Raw genomic sequence first — 16,326 nt, forward strand, 5'->3', positions numbered from 1 at the left:
AGCCTTAAACACGAGCCAGGAATTGATTACAAATGTTATTTATCTTCGGGTAAACTGATAAGATTGGTCAGTGGGGTGAATGCCCTTTGCAGAGAAATCAGTGGACAACTGATATTCCATGAGTACAGCCCCCGGTCGGCCGATGGCGCCTTTCATGGGGTTTTTTTGTTCACAAAAAGGAGCACCAGTGGGTAAGGCAGAATCCTTTACTTGAGTCAGCAAGAAATTATTCACTCTCTGGTATATTCTTCATGAATGAGGACTAAGACCCTCACATGACAATAAATGGTATTTAAGGAGCGCACTGATCAAATCTGATTCTTTAGAAACTCGAATGAGGGGTATGATCATAACCTAGTCGACATGAGCCCTCATTTCAAGTTGGATGGAGTGGTATCCATGGGTGGGATACCGCTATGCTCCATTGTAACTGGCCTTGTCTCCCCCACTGATATCCTGCGTGCAGGAACACCAAATACCCAATTTTACTCGCTGTAAATTCTAGCCAGTAAAATTGCTTTAGACTTGGGCCGCATGTGCAGTGCTTGCGCACCTTTTACTAAAGGACAGTAGGAGCAGGTAAATGCTATCTTCTGCCAGGCCACATCCTCTTCCGTCCCCATCCTGCACTGCTCCTACCCCCCGCCACTCATTGCATTGACTAAGTATTCAAAAGCGGGTTATGGATGGAAGCCTTAATCTCAACAGAAAAAGAATATTGTGTGGAATTTTACTCTGTAAGATACAGGTGGGCATGGCTATTTCCCATTCTGTGGTGATTAACTTAGGGATAGGTTGATTCTGGTGTTGAGATACCGGCTGGAGTGGTTAATTCTGGCTTCCTGGTTTTCCTACACCTATCTGCACATCTTGGAAAGGGTCCCATAGTGTTAATAGTCTTTCCTTGGGTGCTGCCTCCCTGTCTGCAGTCATGTGCACATTGCAGGCTTCCAATAGTAAACACTACCCCATAAAAGTAAAGTGATCAGTTGACAAGATGCCACTGTGAGCTAATGTTGTCTGAGGGTACCTCGATTGCTCTGGAATCCAGTAAGGCCATTTGAGCCTTTTATTAGGTCTCGCTTGAGATCGCACTTGCGCGGTCACTTGCGAGATATTTTGTTGGCTTACAGCGGGCTTGGAGCCAGCCTATTGCTTTCCATTGGTTGGCTTTATTGCCACTCTAATATGTTCGCTTCTCGTTTGTTTGCATATGTGGACTTCACTTCCGCTTCTGGATTGTATATGCATTTATTGGGTCCTTTCACTGCTCCCATTTTGGGCGCTACTTTTTTTGTTGTTTTGTGTGTGTGTAATTACTCAACTAGAGTGCATGTGTTTTCCAGCAGCCTCCCTCATTTACTTGTTCCCCTATGCTGCCTTCATGTTGCTGTTGCCCTACCTATGTGCTGACTCCCCACCCGCATGTTCTTATCCCCCAACCCCTGCCATTCTTTTTCACCCATCGGATTCTTTCCTCCCCCAGTTACAGTGAACACTCTATTTCTCTCAACCTTTTGCTCCCCGACCCATCCATGCTCTGCGTATTCTTTCCCCCACCCACCCACCCTCTGTGTTGCTTCCCTCACCTGTGCCGAACGTGTCGACTACCCCACCCTCCATGTTGATTTCTTTCCACCCACGTCCCTTGTGTTGCTTCGCCACCCCCCCAACCATCAGTCGCGTCCCCACCCTTCGGTATTGTTTCCCCTACCCTTGTCCTCCATATTGATTACCCCCACCCGAGTCCCCTGTGTTGCATCTCCCCCACCGCCGGTGTTGCTTCCCCCTAACCGCCCTACTTTGAAAAAAATGTAAAAAGCACCTGCATCATTTTTGTAGGCGCATGCACGCTTCTTGTGTGCGCCTGCAAAACGACGACTGGTTGCGTCCTAGACTTTTATTTCTTCGTCTTTCTTGCGTGGGCAGGACCATATACCTTTGGACAACAGGGCTCTTAGAGCCAAACATTGAAGTACACAACGTTAACACAAACAAGCTGTAGACAAAGGTACACAACCACAGCTGGCTCTCAGCTATAAAGAATAGAGAATACTTTGGCACAAACAGCTAGGTTAGACTGGCTCTGTAAGTGCTGTTCTTTACTGCAAATAGCTTTGTGCCGCTGTTTCCAGGCAGCAAATTCTAAATTTAGCAGCTCCTGATAAAAGCTACGTTCCTGAGAGTTCTGCGTCATCTCTTATTCATATGCGAAGCAGAGGGTCACGTTCAAGGGTTAATTCACAATTCAGTATCCAGCTCTTTTATCACACTTCAGGTGACGAGCTGCTCTTCTGGGGAAGAGTAAATGGCCTCGTCCCATCTTTATTAATGTCCCTATTAATAGTTAATAACGTTATTAATACTACAAATGGTTTGTATATAGCACTAGATTCCTCACTTTTGTTTCAGAGCGTTGTAATTAACAGGTGTTACTATTGCCTGATCGGGGTGTTGCTATTGCCCAATTTTGTGGTACTCCGTATACCAGCTGAATTGAAAAAAAAGCATTGACGAGGCCAATCGTGTCGCTGCTGGAAGCCCTACGTGGCAATTACAGGCCACTTGGAAAACATGGCTCTTCTTGCCTGTGTGGATGTTTCTGTGTCCAGAAATCCACATCCAGACCAATGGTGCTCGGCTGAACGAGTGACAGGCAGGTTCCTTGTGGCCATCTTGAACGGTCTGGGTAGTTGGGAGGGCGGGAAGCCCCTGGAGAGTTTACCCAGTTTATTGCGGAACTATTATAGACACGTGCGCAGAGGCAAAGAAGCTGTCAGGAGGTGCGCTGTCAGTGCGCCCCCTGAAGGCAGCTCTCTGGACCGGGATCCTATGGACTCCCTGACATCCCTGTGCAGTCACTCACTGCACCCGCCTGCAAGGGGATTGCTCACCCCTCTTATAGTGCAGGCGGGTTGCTGCCTGTACAGTGAAACATGGAGTGGCTGCTTCAAAGCTGCTCCGTTTTTCACTTGCATGCCCTGCCCCCAGGGCAGAACGACTTAGCGGCTGCCCATAGGGCAGTGCATTCAATGTAAGAGGGCGCAATTTCCCTGTTTGCGCCCGGTGCACCTGTTTTAATGTGTGCAGTAGTTCAAACAGGGAACGTGCACTCTGTTTAATAGGGCCCCATGTGTGATAAGTATGTAAAGGGAGGGGTGAGGGGCAGGTGCTCATCGTCTTCAGTTCTGAAGTTGAGGTGGATAATCTTGAATTCAGGGATGTTGATGGGGGCCCTCTTGTGTCCATGTGTGTTGGTGGCCCCACTACTTGTGTGAAGGAAGCCCACGTGGAGGTCATCACCCACGATTCCCTTGGATTAGAGGTTTGTGGGACCATTCCGTGAGACGCAGACATCACCAAGTTTGAGTGACTATTTATCTGGTTCAGGATGCGCTGGCTGAAGTTGAGAAAGTCTTTGTAGATATAAGGCATTTCCATGCAACACCACCTGCAGTCCCAGAATGCAAAATGGTGAACGGTGAACACGCGGTACAAAAGGGGGTGGTGATGGACGGAGCATCAGAACCAATCAAACACTCACACCCAGTCAACAGATCTGGGTTTGATCCATCACCGTTCTTTAGCCCACTCTGCCACCCCAGTTCAGACATGGCCATATGCAAATCAGTCTGACCCTGTGCCTCATGGGAACAGTCCAGCCCGAACTGCAAGCCATGCCTTCCCTGGACCGGAAACAAGCTTCCTAGGACCGGTTTCTGGCATTACAGCCGTCTTCAGCCAGGCTTGCTTGAATCCAGTGGCAAAGTGAGCAAGGGACTCACGTCTGAGCATACCCTGCCAACTTATGGCGAACAAAGCGGTACACTCTGCCACCCCAGTTCAGACATGGCCATATGCCAACTGGGGTGGCAGAGTGGGCTAAAGAACGGTGATGGATCAAACCCAGATCTGTTGACTGGGTGTGAGTGTTTGATTGGTTCTGATGCTCCGTCCATCACCACCCCCTTTTGTACTGCTATGTTCGCCATAAGTTGGCATGGTATGCTCAGACGTGAGTCCCTTGCTCACTTTGCCACTGGATTCAAGCAAGCCTGGCTGAAGACGGCTGTAATACCAGAAACCGGTCCTAGGAAGCTTGTTTCCGGTCCAGGGAAGGCATGGCTTGGCAGTTCGGGCTGGACTGTTCCCATGAGGCACAGGGTCAGACTGATTTGCATATGGCCATGTCTGAACTGGGGTGGCAGAGGGGGCTAAAGAACGGTGATGGATCAAACCCAGATCTCTTGACTGGGTGTGAGTGTTTGATTGGTTCTGATGCTCCGTCCATCACCACCCCCTTTTGAACGGTGAGCACGAGACGATCTGGGGGTGACCTCTCTTGCCTAGCTACTCGCACAATGCAGTGCACGTGTTGAGCCCGCCCCTTCCTGTCCGCGCGCCTTCCAGAATGCAGCGGAAGTAAATCATGACGGTCATGTCAGAGGCCACGTGCGCTTCAGGACGAGAGCCATTAGTTTGTTCAACTACCTTGAAGCCAGATTACAGGAGGCCCATTGAATTGTGTGAGTGGTGCTTGTTAAATTTGCACCCTGCGATACATTTCGACAGGTGAAAGCTGCCAGAATTTAACAAGGGGGAAAGGCCTGGTAGCTCCAAATTCTGCATATTGTTCCCCTCGAGTGTATGATATGCGATAATCATCTCACTCTATAAATACCAAACCCCTCTGTGTCGGATTTTTAACGGGTGCGATAATTATGGCATCCAACAGGGCCTACTCGTAATCGGGACCCTAGTGGAGAAACCCAAAAAACAACCTTTTGTGACAGTTTTACAAATGTAATTTTTTCTTCTGCCTGGTGGAAATTCTGCATTCGTAAATTATGAACATTCAGGTATTCTATTGCAGAATGCCTTGAGTCAGGGGCGGCCTTTAGCATGTGCGAGCTGGATCTAAGCCCAGGGCGCCCCCTCCAGAGGGGCACAGCATCTCCCTGCAGCAGCCTCCCGCCGGCCTCGGTTCATGTTTCTGAAGGCTGCTGGCACCAGTGTCCTCTTTTTGTCTGATTTCCTTCCATATTGCTCCGTACCCTTGCCCCTTCAGCTTCCTTCTTCTTCTCCCAAATTTTTGAGACAAAAACAATTCAAGAGAACGAGCGGGAGGAGGCGCCTGTTGTGCGAGTGTTGAAATAATATGCATGTGCGGTTGTCTCGCGGCCGACGTTGTTAACTCTAAGGCTGTAAGAAATGAACACCGCACAGCAGTCTAGGTTGGTGCTGTCAGTGGTGGCTTTAGCCTAGGGTTGGGGCTTTGTGCGCAGTAGGCAGCATGAGCCGAGCGTGCGCAGTTTCATTTTTTCAGATTGCGCATTTGCCACGCCCGCCCCCAGCATACACCCACGGGCCGGCCGGCCGCACCCCACCACACCGAGTCATCGACCCGTTCGCAACAACTTCAACGCCAGTCGACTAGCCGAGCCAAGCCAGAGTACTGGTAGTAGTACTGACTGCACCAGGTGAGGCAGGCAGGCTGGCAGTGGCAGGCGGCAGGCCTAATGCTGCCCTAAGCAGAGCAGCAGCCTAACTGGCAGTGCAGTGAGTGAGAGTGTGTGCACTATCTGCACTGCAGTCAGTGTGTGTGTCCCGGCCCAGCACAAACGCAAAGTCGCAAACCACTAAGTTTACTTTAAGTTAACAACTGGCAGTGGTATCCAGCAGTATAAGAAGTGAACTTAGTTAAGTAACTTAATTAGTAGCGTGGTAGCCGCCATGTGCCTACGGCCCGCCCCCCACCATGCCATGAATGATTCATGATTCATGATGCCAATAATGTGCTGCCCCGGGCCATGCCAAGCCAAACCAATGCTGCTTTTTTTGGGGGGGGGGGGGGTGGGGGGGGGGTGAAGGTCGTCAGCAGGGTCACCCCCCACGTCACTGTGTGTGGTGGTAGTACTGTCTGTCTGTCAGTGTAGTGTAGCATGCTGCATGAATGATGAGATCATCAGTGCCGGCCGTACACAGGCACACAGGTTTGTTAAGTGTGCTACCTCAGTGTGGAAGTGGAACCCCAGCTTGCAATTTATGTGCCTGCCGATGCTTACTAATGATAGCTCGGGGTCTAAATCCAGGCTGCGAATATAGATCATCATCTGATGGTCCGTGAGGATCATAGAGGTTCAGGTTCAGCATAGGACAGGTCCATTAGACGACTGCAAGACTCCCATGTTATCTACAGTAATCCAGACTGCAGTAATGTATAGCACTACGGCAGTAGCGGAGGCTATATAGACGCAATAGACAGCGCATGGTGGTGGCATGGAATGGATCATGGCACCCATGTGGATTGCTGTTGATTCTACCTAAGGGCAAGCTCAGACAGGCAGATATTACTATATGCATTGGCATGCCATCATGATTCACAACGCGGCACAGCCATTGATTGGGGCGGCAACTGCAAGAGATTCTCCACTCGGTGCTGTGTGCACCATGTTAGTGCTGATGATGAGAACCTGTGCCACTAAGATACAACCACATGTCTCCTTTGGGCTTTTTAGATCATGCCCTGCTAAACGTGGGTGCATCTCCCTCCCCATTATTAACGTGCTCCAGCCTCCCCTGCTGAAGGAGGCACATGATCTCTCTTCATAATATTGAGATGCTCTGCTAAACAAGGCTCATATATTCACATTATTCAAATGCACTATGTTAATCTGTATGTATACTGGTCAATACTGAGTGTAGATATAGGTAGGCTCGTCTGGGTGAGAATTTCCATATGAAGAGCATTTTTGTTTCTTTAGCAATTCTGATGGTGCTTCCCGAATCTCCATGATGTTAATATACACTTAAAGTCATCACCAGGCAGTAAGAAAGTAGTTGCACACACAGCACACCTAATAATGAATGAGCCCAGCATAGTCTTAAAGGCTCTTTAAGCGTGCAGTGTGCCATTGTTTGTGCTTGCAAATTTGTAATGCGTAATCGTGCTGTGCCTTAATATGTATTAGAGAGATGATGATGTGCAAAAACAACTGACAGGAGTAGGTCAGCGTCAGCCTCGCAGTGTCCTCCATTAAATTAATTCGAACTTCAAAGCAATCTATAACGCACGCCACCTGAGCATTTCATTAAACAGACGGCCCAGTGGAGGAAGTGGGTGGAGCCAGATAAAAGTAGGTGTGGCCTCCGGCAAATATTTCAGCACCTGCACTTCATATTTTACAAATTAAGCACTGGTGGCTTGTGAGATTTGAAAGTGGAGGAGCGTTAAAGTTCGGGATGCATGCCTTATGGCGACTGCCATTTGGGGAGTTTGAAAGGGGGAGGGGTGATTTTCCCCCCGTAAACTTTTGAAGAAAGAGTGTGAAAATTGTACATTTGCAAACAAAATTGAGAAAGCAAGAAGGTTAATAAAGCAATTCTTCTATAATGTCAAATAAGTGCACTCATCCTCTCAGCTATGATGATGGGCAAAAAACAGACAACATGCACCTATAGAAAGAAACATACACAGTTGCGCTAGCACACAGACAGATAACACACAAATGCAGATTCATGCACATCGAAATGCATACACATGCCCACAAAACTCAAATCCACAGACACACACAACCAAACAATCGACAACATATCCTAAAAATGGTGCACAGTGTGGTTCCAACCAAAACAGCAAACTGGCTAAAATTCCACAGTAAATGTAACTACACAGCCAAGGCCGGACTGGAAACCAAAACCAGCTCTGGCAAAGTGCTCGGTCAGCCCCCCGGGGGTTGGATGTGCGGCCGAGCTCTTTGCCAGGGCCGGTTTTCGGACCATTTTGTTACAGGGCCGATGCTGCAAAAACTGCCCTGTAACAAAAACGGCCCCCAAGGGCCCCAAAATCGGCCCCAACTGTGCGGCCCACCGGGGAATTGCCCGGTGCCCGCTAGGGCCAGTCCAGTCCTGTACACAGCCATGAAGCATGCCACAATGCTAGAAGCCTCAAAACCACATAGAATCTGCGTCAGAAATGACATCAGGTACATACAGCAACACACATTGCATGTGGATAAAAAAAAAATCAATAACTGCAAATACAAGAATGTTTACAAAGACCATTAATTGATGATTTACATGCACCAGGCAGAGGACAATGAGATTTGGGTATTCATACACACTTATAATGCAGTCTCTCGGGTAGTTATGCCGTGTGACTGACGCTTAGCCAGCATTCTTTGCATTCTGGAACATGCAGTCTATCCCGAATTATAGCAAAACTACTAGAGGTAGATATGCTCCGGCTTGGAACCCCCAGACAAAAAAACAAGGCAAGGAGCTATGTGGCTTCTGTCACCCACCGCCACAGTAACATACAGTACAGTGCAGCACAGAACACAGCAGCATCCTCCACCAGGTTGCTTGTTGGGATAATACATGTCATAATGCACAGAACATCACACAATACTGTCCTCAGCTGACTGCTTGAAAGATTCTTGGCAATCACGCATTCAAGAGTAAACGTCCAGAGGTTTTGAAACTCTAATCCACACTGTCCATCACAGTAATCCTGCATGTTGCTCTTACAGTCTTGCTCAACATGTTACCTGAGAGAAATGCTATGTACGCACAGAACCTTTCTGCAGGTCTGTGTGTGCACACCCAGATCGGCTGACTTTCCCACCCTAGTTTGAAGCATTAAAAATAAGAAAAGTCAATACTGAAAATCCTCATAAAATATGTAATATTTGTATCACATTAATTTGATGTCACCTGCAAACACAATGACGTATTTTTAACACACTGATGTTATAGTATGTTGCGTAGTTTATTAAAACAACAGGGGATACACACCCTTCTAGTACTGCAGATTGCTCTGCGTACAGGACAGTCCCCGCTGCTAAAGAGCGGATGTGGAGATGGGACTTTCAGTAGATGGAGCCGTGCACGCTGCGCACTAAACTCCCTTCCGCTTTATTATCTGTACAATATTCAATGAACGACCAGTCAGCTAAAGCTACAGTACCTGAGAAATGTTCAGCAATCCAGCCCTGGGACTCTGCAGGAGGGCTTCTGACGCACGCTTCAGTGAGAAGCCACACTGGGTGAATCACACCGACCTTTCTCTCCTGCCGTGGGGGCCGGGCCATGTGAAATACCAACTGGCAGGAGGCATGACACAGCGGAGGGCCCACAGCTCATGCCACTGCCATACTCGCAGCCATGACGGGAAGTTTGACCAACCTCTCCAAAGTTTCTTCATTGTGCCCCAAGCTAAAACCCCCAAAGTCATGATGTACCATAGAGTAAGGTACAAAGAACCCTCCCCACTCCACAAAAACGTTGTGTAAAAAGCACAGCATTGTGTCTTTACCAGTCGCGGCTCGTGCTGCAATACTCGCGGGGAGGGGGTGTGGGGAGTGTTAGGGGTCGTGCGCGGCGGGGGAGATTAAAATAAAGCATCACCATTATTAAGAAAAAACTAAACTTACCGGATCCGTGCCGCCTCTGCGAGTCCTCCTGGGCCGGGGTCCGACTCCCGCGTTGGCACCTTGGCAAGTACCGCCCAGTCCTGGTACCGCCTGCTCTAAGCCAATCCAGGCGCTGCTCCAGCAGCAGCACCAGGATTGTCTTGAGCAGTAGTGCGCATGTTCTGTTTAGGGATTAAAAATGTTTGCGACTAGCCCGAATATGCGCACTAGGCTTCTCATTAGATGAGCGGCATGGAACAACCCTCGCTCTTCTAATGAGCAGCCTAGAGTGCGTATGTTCAGGGCTGGTCGCAAAATGTTTAAGCCCAAAACATAACATGCGCACTCTTGCTGTGCGCTCCACCGACCGACGTGTGGAATCTGTCGGTGTCAATCAGACACTGTCACTTGCAGCTGAACTCTAGTGCTGCCCCACCCCCTTCTAAGCCGACTGCTTCCGGCTCTGGCGGCCTGGGAATCGGATACAGGCCAGGAATCAGGATTGCATTGTGTGAGACAGTTAGAGTGACGCCGGTCACGGCAACGCACGGTGGGGCAACACCCAAGCGCCCCAATGGACGCACCACTCCTGGGTGCTGTACTAGCAACGCCTTCAAGCCCGTTTATTAGGTCTCGCCTGAGCCAGCGCACATGTGCTGCTCTGCGAGACTTTAAATAAGGGCTTTTCAACCCTAAACACACGCTCGTGCGTGGGTTTTTTTTTTTTTCTCACACGCTATTGGCTTTTGCATGCGTCTTTCATAGAAAGACAGCACGCAATTGGCCCAAGGCGGGTGCATGTCCCGCCTTCTGTCTACTGTGGCCTAGACTGCTCGGGAGCGAGCAGTAGCGCCATCTGTTTTCCAATTATCGCAACTGGAAACATGGCGGTCAGCGCTGGTCGCGCTAGTTTTCCCTTCAAGTTGGAAGTCACATTCTTGGGTGTGAAAGGTGACCCTATGCTTTTGGGTGTATATATGCACATCATAGATAGTGCAGAGAAATACAACGTATAACCCACATTTGGCAATACTTGTATCTTTAATCATGCCAGTCGGATAGTGGTGTACCGAGCTGATTAAACTCTACATCTGATGCGAAAATCTGTACTTCTCGCTGTCTGTGGTTGATTCGAGTGTTTTTATTTCGGGTTCTTTTTATTTGGCTGTATGTCTGGATGTGCGTGTGTGATATTTAACCTCAAGGCCTTTGTCCATTGTGGCTATGTTTCTTATGTAGGTGTGTACTTGCTTAAACCCCGATCACACGGACATGACTCTGCTGGAAGAGGCTTCGGCTGATGTATCCTTGTAAGCAGTGAAAGCCTTTACTTCCGTGTAAGTGACAAAATGGCGAGGTGCCCATTCATGTGTTTGGGCCGCTTGTCCGCTTCAAGAGAGGGTGCCGAAGAAGCAGCTTTAGTGCGAATGAGGGTGGTTTGTCCACTAATTGCTATGGGGGGGGGGGGGGGGAGGGCCTCCCCAGCATCAGACAGCTCCTTAACCTTGCTCGAGCCGAACGCACCCGGCGTGGGGATTGGCCTCGCAGAGCAAAGGGCTGCTGAGCGGAACCGGGACAAAAGGCAGCTCTAGTCAAAGTCTAAAAACATTCAAGCAGCACCTTCTCAGCACCGCACTGCACTGCGCGTGTATCAATATATGCAAAGCGTCTTGTGCTGTCAATCGAGTGCCAAGCGTAACCACTCCAAACCAGACACCCTCTTGTTGTTATTGTTTTCTACTCTTGTGAATCCTGCCCCTGCGCGCACACACGGTCGGATCACTAGGACACCGCTTCACGGATGAGTTTTAATGTCTAGAGCATCGAAGTATAGCCAGCCGTACAAGAAAGGAGTTCATGGTTTGCCTTCCCGTTGGAGATTTATCTCTCTCCACCTCTACCTTTAGCATGATTCCATGGCAGGCTTTTCTGATGGAGAGAGGCAGATGGTGTTGTAAATTTTTTTGCTATGCAGTACCACATAATTACACACCAATTATTTACACTCTACTGAATGCAACATACTCCACTCAATACCACTCAGTGCCACATAATTATTTGCTACATAATTACACTGCACTCAATGCAACATACACTCCAAATAATACCACACAGTACCACATAATTACTCTCTACTCAATGCAACATAAATACACTCCACATAATACCACTCAGTGCCCCATAATTACATGCCACATAACTGCACTGTACTCAATGCAACATAAATACACTCCACATAAATGCACTCTATACCACTTACCACCAATCAACATAAATGCACTCCACACCATGACACAATTTCACTAAGCATAATTTCACTCAACACCACAGTTCCAGGCCACACAAACCAGCTCCACACATTTCCAATACACACCGCATAATTCCACACCAAATAACATATTTCAACTCCACAATCCACAACGTACCTCCCATCCACACCATATAGTGTCACCACCTGAGCACCAAACATCATTCACCACCACCTAAGCATCCTGTCAGTCTGCCCTTGGAATCTGGCTTCTGTTGATTCGCCCCTAGTGTCCATCCGCTGCTTGTGTTCTAATTAAATTACTGTTTTCCAACCTCCACTCCCCCGTTATTTATGTCCCGCTCCCCCATAACAAAAGAAATTATAACAAACCAGCATGAGAACAGGCAGGAAGAAGTTGCCAGCAGTGCAAGTACAAAAAAAGTAGAAGACATTTTTAATGTTAAAATCTAAATGGGTTTTTCAGTTGTATATAATGTCGTCTTTGTTTGTATAAAGGTAACAAAAATGCTTAACACTTTTTATTATAACTTTTCAACATAATGCACAGCATCCACAATGCTCTAAAAAAAAAAAAGTTCTGGCTAAACACATAAGGTCCCAAAGGCGAGACCTATTGGCTATGCCAATGTTTATTATATACCCCTGTCCCTACGTCGCGGATGGCGACTATCCGGACTGACAGGGGAGGGGTTACCCCCGGAACCCCTGCAGGAGAAGGGGACATGGGCTGACCCACTTCCAGAAACACATCGGCGCCAAATTTGGTTTTGCCAGGGCTCTACCTGAGCAAAGGCCAGCTCTTCCTTGGGTACTCTGAGGCTCAGTTCTGAGGCTCATGAAGGTCTGAAGTTAGTTGCAAAGATAGTAGAAAACCTACGGGATCCAACCTGTGACTGTCCACATAAGAGATGGTTTGTGAATCGCGGTTGTTCTGTCAGACACACAGGCCTACATGCCAATATATGGATAGGGCTCCCGGTTTTATGGTATGCCAGGTTTTAGCACATTAGACAGCCAAAAATAAAAAATAAACACATTAAAAGATTGGCATACTAATACAAATACATGTTGACATATGTAGTAATTTAAGCAGATCTCAATGAGCTTTGTAACTCCTCTTACTTCCAATATGTACAGCTTTTGGCCTGAAAGGCATTAGTCTCACCACGTAGAGTCACTCAAAAGAAGCCAAATTATCTGCACTTTTCCGCTTTTAAGAATAAATACAGATATGAAACACAATGTTTTCTGTCTGTATTTATCTGTAAAAATCTGTAAAAATTGAAAACGGGGAGTCCTAATTGTAGAACTGGTAAGAGTGAGGTTTTGTAAAAATAATCGTGCAAATGTATTTCCCCTATCTCCTTCTGTAGAAGCAGAGGCCATTTTGGGCATTGTAGAGCTAAAATAAAGTCATTTTTAGCTTCAGAGAATCTGTACTCTCCTGTCGGAATCGGGTCTGTTGGCATGTATGCACAGGGCTGTCGCCTCGTTGGCCCCTCAACCTGCAGTTTGCACCTTTGTGTGCTGGCACTTTGGCATTTAAACATTTTAAATATTGGATTTACTCCAGAAAAGCGGGTGAAACCCAAAGTACCAAGCATCATTTTAAGGGTGATTATAAAACTCTTTTGTGACCTATGACTCACCCCCTCCGCAACCCCCTACCACCAATCCTACTGGCTTTTCAAAGGCTGCACCTTTCCGACCTGCCTTACAAAGGAAACTCTGGTATGACCAGGCTTTCAGGAACTGAAGGTGACTGACCGTCATCCAGCCCTACCGGCCTCTGGTAGCCAGGTTGTGCATGGGACTGTCTGCTCAGCTCTATTGACTTCCAAAGACTGTCTTGGCAAATGGCTCTGTCCCAGCCTTACACAGAAGAGCATAGCATGGAGCAGGCACAATCCATAGCCTGTGATTGACTGTCCCAGCCTTACACAGAAGAGCGTAGCATGGAACAGGCACAAGCCATAGCCTGTGATTGACTGTCCCAGCCTTACAGAGAGCATAGCATGGAACAGGCACAATCCATAGCCTGTGATTGGCTGTCCCAGCCTTACACAGAAGAGCGTAGCATGGAGCAGGCAAAACCCACAGCCTGTGATTGACTGTCCCAGCCTTACACAGAAGAGCGTAGCATGGAGCAGGCACAATCCATAGTCTGTGATTGACTGTCCCAGCCTTACACAGAAGAGCGTAGCATGGAACAGGCACAATCCATAGTCTGTGATTGACTGTCCCAGCCTTACACAGAAGAGCGTAGCATGGAACAGGCACAACCCTTAGCCTGTGATTGACTGTCCTAGCCTTACACAGAAGAGCGTAGCATGGAACGGGCACAATCCATAGTCTGTGATTGACTGTCCCAGCCTTACACAGAAGAGCGTAGCATGGAACGGGCACAATCCATAGCCTGTGATTGACTGTCCCAGCCTTACACAGAAGAGCGTAGCATGGAACGGGCACAACCCATAGCCTGTGATTGACTGTCCCAGCCTTACACAGAAGAGCGTAGCATGGAACGGGCTAGCATGGAACGGGCACAACCCATGGCCTGTGATTGACTGTCCCAGCCTTACACAGAAGAGCGTAGCATGGAACGGGCACAATCCACAGCCTGTGATTGACTGTCCCAGCCTTACACAGAAGAGCGTAGCATGGAATGGGCACAACCCATAGCCTGTGATTGACTGTCCCAGCCTTACACAGAAGAGCGTAGCATGGAACGGGCACAATCCATAGCCTGTGATTGACTGTCCCAGCCTTACACAGAAGAGCGTAGCATGGAACAGGCACAATCCATAGCCTGTGATTGTCTGTCCCAGCCTTACACAGAAGACCGTAGCATGGAACAGGCACAACCCATAGCCTGTGATTGACTGTCCCAGCCGTACAGAGAGCATAGCCTAGCATGGTGCAAAAATGACCCACCGCCTGCGACCGACTCTGCCCCAACCTTTCCGGTCTTACAGAGGACAGCATGGCATGATACAGTCGTGGCTATGGCCTGTGACTCACTGCATCCTAGCCTTTCTAGCCTTACAGAGGACAGCATAGCATGCTGTAGTGTGATCCATGGTCTGTGACTGACTGGTCCCAGTTTTCCAGCCCTGCAGAGGAGCTCGGCATGGTACAGTCATGGTCCATGACCGGTGACTGACTCTGCCCCACTTCCTAGACTTTTTAAGGAGAGGATGACATATTACATTCGTGTCCTTAACCTCACTATTCTTTCAGAGCCAAGTCTGACTATGAGTGACTGTGCCCCTGCCCTTCCAGAGGCACCGGCCTCCCTGGACCCCCTTGTCCAGAATTGTCTGATACCACAGGTGATCAGTGTTGGAGTATTGGTGGTTCTGCTGTACTCTGTGTCATTCTCCTAGCTCTCTAAACTCCTCACCCCAAACTGTTCAATATGTAATCATGAGAGGTGAGGAGTGCGCATTTCACACCTCTCTAACCAATGTGTGACGCACTGGAACAATAGACACGTTAGCAGGCTCCCGGCTGTTGAGCCAATGTTCACCGCTATTAGTCTGCCTGACGTGTGATCTTCCGCACACTGCAGAAGCAGCAATGCCTGGGGTGCAGCAGATGTACCATGATAACATGATCAGAACCGGTGAGAACTGAGCCAGAGGGGCACGTGAAACTCCCTTCGAGGTGAACCAGTCAGCATGGTGCCCACAGTGCATGTGAGACTCACTGTGAGGTGAGCCTGTGAGCAGAGGGCCTACAGTGCGTGTGGGACTCACTGCGAGATGAACCGGTTAGCACGGAGCCCGTAGTGCGTGTGATACTCACTGCGAGGTGAGCACGGGGCCCCAGTGCATGCGAGACTCACTGCAAGTGACGCAGTGAGCATGGGGCCCGCAGTACGTGGGATAATCACTGCGAGGTGAGACGGTGAGCACGGAGCCCGCAGTGCATGTGATACTCACTGCGAGGTGAGCACGGGGCCCACAGTGCATGTGAGATTCAATGCGAGGTGAACCAGTGAGCACGGGGCCTACAGTGCGTGTGAGACTCGCTGCATAGTGCCAATATCGGCAACTGTAGTCACTTATCATGCAGCACAATACATCAATAAACAACACGACACCTTGTTAGTGGAGAAATTTGCTGCAGGTTTATTAGCACAACCAATATGCCAACATGGTGGGTTATCTTACGGGCGATCCCAGGGCAGGCCAACCCCTATGCCGCCTTACCGTCTGATAAGCCAATTACACCGTGGCCGTTGTCAATTGGTGCATACCACATCTTGGGAGGGGCCACCCCTCCCATCCATAGACCACCAGTCCACTCCCTTACTCACGCCCCCCCCAAAGAGGTGGGCGGAGCGTTCCTGGCAGCCCCCAGTTGCTCAGACCCACAACCGCCCGTAGGACTAACGGGGCGCCGTAGTTCTTCCAGGGGACAATGCTAAGACATCCCTGGGTATCCTGGCTTAGCACATGCTGTGCTGCTGCATGAAGTACCCCTTGGTATCTGCAGACTCTGGATCGCCCTGTAACTCCTCCACAGCTCTGGGGGTGGCCACCGTCACAACCAGGGCCCCCCACCAAGGTAGGCCTTTTTACTTACAACATGCTGAATACCGGGCTTCTCCCGGTCCAGCCAAAACAAGTCTTAGCCCAT

At 48.9% G+C, this 16,326-nt stretch overlaps 1 protein-coding gene across 5 annotated transcripts in view; it reads left to right on the forward strand.

Annotated features, from left to right (window-relative positions):
- OXNAD1 (oxidoreductase NAD binding domain containing 1) overlaps positions 1-16,326 on the forward strand; it is a 159,100-nt gene that overhangs the window by 66,286 nt on the left and 76,488 nt on the right. The window lies entirely within an intron of this gene.

This window comes from Triturus cristatus, chromosome 10 (assembly GCF_964204655.1).
Source record: "Triturus cristatus chromosome 10, aTriCri1.1, whole genome shotgun sequence".
Classification (NCBI taxonomy): domain Eukaryota; kingdom Metazoa; phylum Chordata; class Amphibia; order Caudata; family Salamandridae; genus Triturus; species Triturus cristatus.